The following is a 3,751-nucleotide window of genomic DNA, read 5'->3' as shown; positions in this document are numbered from 1 at the left end:
CTCGAACCCACGGGCTCAGGCAATCCACTCACCTGGGCCTCCCAAAGTGCTGGGATTACAAGCTGAGCCAAGCCCAGTCAAGAAATTTTTTAAAGACTTCATCACTCTCCAAATTAAATAACTGTTCAGAATATTTATATAAAAATAGAATTATAAAAAGAGGAAGATATGTAGGAGTAAAATAAAGGAAAACAAATCCACTAAAAGGGAAATTATGAACCTTACACAAATTCAAGGAATGTGATGTGGAAAAGGGGAAGGAATGTGGAATTGTACACAAAAGCCACAGAAAAAAGTCTCATTCAGGAAAAGTAGATGACAGCTAAACTTGTTTTATTCCTGTGAGAAAGGAAGTCCAGAAACCATCTAAGATGTGTAGCTGCTTAAATACAATATTTATATATATCAAACAACTTTAAGCTTACCCAGAAAACCTTAAAACAAATTTTAAAAATTGTCAAAGCTGAGTCTTTTATGTAATTTATTTCACACCTGTCAACCTTGACTCTGAGGTAAGAGAACATTTTTTTTTTTTTTTTTTGAGTTGGAGTCTCACTCTGTCACCCAGACTGGAGTGCAGTGGCCGCTCCCGGCCACCGCAGCCTCGACCTGCTGGGCTCTGGCAATCCTTCTGCCTCAGCCTTCCAAGTAATTGGAACTACAGGAGTGCGCTACCATGCCCGGCTCATTTTTTGATTTATTGTAGAGATGAGGTCTCGCCAAGTTGCCCAGGCGGGTCTCGAACCCGTGGGCTCAGGCAATCCACTCACCTCAGCCTCCCAAAGGTGCGGGATTACAGGCTGAGTCACTGAGTCCAGCTAGGAGAACATTTTAATAATATTATTACATAGGTAATATTCAGTTTCTTATTAAGTGTTATTACTTATTAACTTACTTATTGTCTTAAGTATTGTTGGAATATTTGCCAAAGAGTCTCTATAAAAATGTAGTATGCAGTTTAGGTCCTTTGGCCATGCCAGGCAGATTAGAAGTAAATATTAAAAAGGAGCACACAGCCGGGCTCGGTGGCTCACTGCACTCCAGTCTGGGTGACAGAGTGAGATTCCAACTCAAAAAAAAAAAAAAGAAAGGAACACAGAGAAAAGTAGGAGAGAATATAAGAAAATATTTCACTGAAATCATTAGATCAAAGTAATGAGAATAAATCAAAAAGAAAAATATTGATAGAGTTTTACTATGTAAGACTTCTCTTCACAAAAGCATCATATACACAATTAAAAAAAAAATAAACTGGGAAAAAATGTACCTCAAATTTGAAGAAACACTTTATATTCTTTTTTTTGAGACAGGGTCTTGCTCTGTTGTCCAGGCTGGAGAATAGGACCATAATCATAGTTCACTGCAGCCTTGAACTCCTAGGCTCAAGCAATCCTCCTACCTCTGCACCTGGGACTATAGGCGTGTGCCACCATGCCTGGAGAATTTTATTTTTAGTAGAGACTGGGTCTTGCTACGTTGCCCAGGCTGGTCTTGAACTCCTGGCCTCAAGTGATCCTCCTGCCTCAGCCTCCCAAAGTGCTAGGATTATAGGCAGGAGCCACTGTATTCAGCCTATAGTCTTAATATATAAAGAGTTCATACAACCTGTACATGTACATTTGTTGCAGCTCTATTCACAATAGCAAAAACATGGAACCAACCATGTTGTCCATCGAAGCTGAACTGAATAAAAAAAAAAAAAGTGGTACATATACATAATGGAATATTATGCAGCCATAAAGAAAGACAAACATATGGACTCCGCAGCAACTTGGATGGATTTAGAGTCAATCATAGTCAGTGATCTGTCACAGAAACAAAGAACATGCTACCATATGTTCTCACTCATTAGTGGACCCTGAACAATTATAATGCTATAAGAAAGGGATTGGCAGTAGTGGGAAGCTGTCAGGGGAGGCGGGGTGGGATTGGCAGTTGAGGGAAACTGCTAGGGAGGGAGGGGCATACCCTATCAACAAGGGTACCCACACAATCCATGTTTGTATACCTAACCCTGAATTGTACCCCACATCTTTATAAAAAAAAAAAAGTTCATACAAATCAGAGAGAGATTCTATCACAGAATATGCTATTCCCTTCTTGTTCTCACTGCCAAGGCTGAGCTAAGGATAGCTCCTTTTTCACCTTCAGTTCTGCAAAAGCTTCCCAATTCATCTTCCTGCCTCCAGTCTTCCTTCTCCAAACCATCCTCCACCCGGTCACCACAGGTATTTTTCTAAAACACAAGTGTCTTCTTTGAAACCCCAAATGGCTCCCTATCACCTGCATAAGAAAGGTAAAATTCCTTGGCTTGGCATTGAAGACCCTTCTTCTCGCCTTTCCAGCCTCTGCCCCCTTGTGAACCCCAAGCATGGATCTGACCCCTTGGCGACTCCAGCTTTCCTTTGGCTATCTCTTCTGCTGGGGTGTCCTCTCTCACCATCCCCAGAAACTCACCACACCTGTCCAATCTTCCCCCCTTCCCCAAGGCTCTGCTCAAAGCCCCACCGGCCTCCTTGGGCGGCCAGGTGTTGCTCCTTCTCCATCCCTCTCCAGAAGTCACTGAATACCACCATTATCATTTGTCAGATTATAATTTTAGTATAGAATTAAGACATGTTTTAATTCATATATTTAAGTTATAGTCATCTTGATGTCTGTTTCTGGTCCCTACCTACTTCTAATGAAGGAGCATCTCTATTCAACTAAGTATTCCTAGAATGGCACATAGTAGATACTCAGTAAATGCTGTTAAGAGATTAATAAGATAATGTATACTTAGATTACAGGAATTATATAGCCTATATTGGAAAATAAATTATACAACTTTTTTTTTGAGTTGGAGTCTCACTCTGTTGCCCAGACCAGAGTGCAGTGGCCACTCCCGGCCACCGTAGCCTCGCCTGCTGGGCTCCGGTCATCCTTCCGCCTCAGCCTTCCAAGTAGCTGGAACTACAGGTGCGTGCTACCACGCCTGGCTAATTTTTGATTTACTGTAGAGATGAGGTCTTGCCAAGTTGCCCAGGTGGGTCTCGAACCTGCGGGCTCAGGTAATCCACTCACATCAGCCTCCCAAAGGCACGGGATTACAGGCTGAGCCACCAAGCCTGGCTTATACAACTTTAAAAAGGTAGTTTAAAAAATACATAAAGCTGGGCAACTCCTTCAGCTCCCCTCCCACTGTGGGAACTTTTCTGTCCTCTCAATAAATCCTGCTTTAAAAAAAAAAAAAAAAAAAAAAAAAAAATATATATATATATATATATATAGCTTTCAAGTACATAGGTAAAAATTGCTAAGTAAACATTTTTAAAGTCTGCTGTAAAAACAAAAATTATTTGCAAACAATGTCCTTAAAAGTTTGGTTTCATTTGAGTAGCACACACATGCTTTCTAAAATTTGTTTTACATTGTTTTCACCAGCAAAACTTAGGCTCACAAATTACAAGAATTATACAAATTCTGAATTAGTAGAGAACAAATAAGTTACAATGGTGTTGCTACCACTGCTGAGTAGAAACATGTTGAATAAAACAGCAAAGTAACATTTCTTCCCAAAAATGGAGAGATTTGCTTACGCCATTGCTGCTTTATCTTACTGAGCTGTTACCTCCCATTTCAGTACCTCGCTAGTCTTAAAACTATTACTTTGAATCCTTTTTATTTAAATGATTCACAGAAGCCGGGCTCGGTGGCTCAGCTTGTAATCCCGCGCCTTTGGGAGGCTGAGGTGAGTGATTGCCTGAGCCCG

General features: G+C 40.8%; 1 protein-coding gene across 2 annotated transcripts in view; it reads right to left on the bottom strand.

Annotated features, from left to right (window-relative positions):
* SYCE3 (synaptonemal complex central element protein 3) overlaps positions 1-3,751 on the bottom strand; it is a 25,484-nt gene that overhangs the window by 17,321 nt on the left and 4,412 nt on the right. The gene's annotated exons all lie outside the window — the stretch shown is intronic.

Source organism: Carlito syrichta, unplaced genomic scaffold (genome assembly GCF_000164805.1).
Source record: "Carlito syrichta isolate Samal-C Ts95f unplaced genomic scaffold, Tarsius_syrichta-2.0.1 Scaffold90615, whole genome shotgun sequence".
In the NCBI taxonomy this organism is placed as follows: Eukaryota; Metazoa; Chordata; class Mammalia; order Primates; family Tarsiidae; genus Carlito; species Carlito syrichta.
Note: the sequence above shows the minus strand (reverse complement) of the source record. Positions and strands in the feature narration are given on the sequence as shown.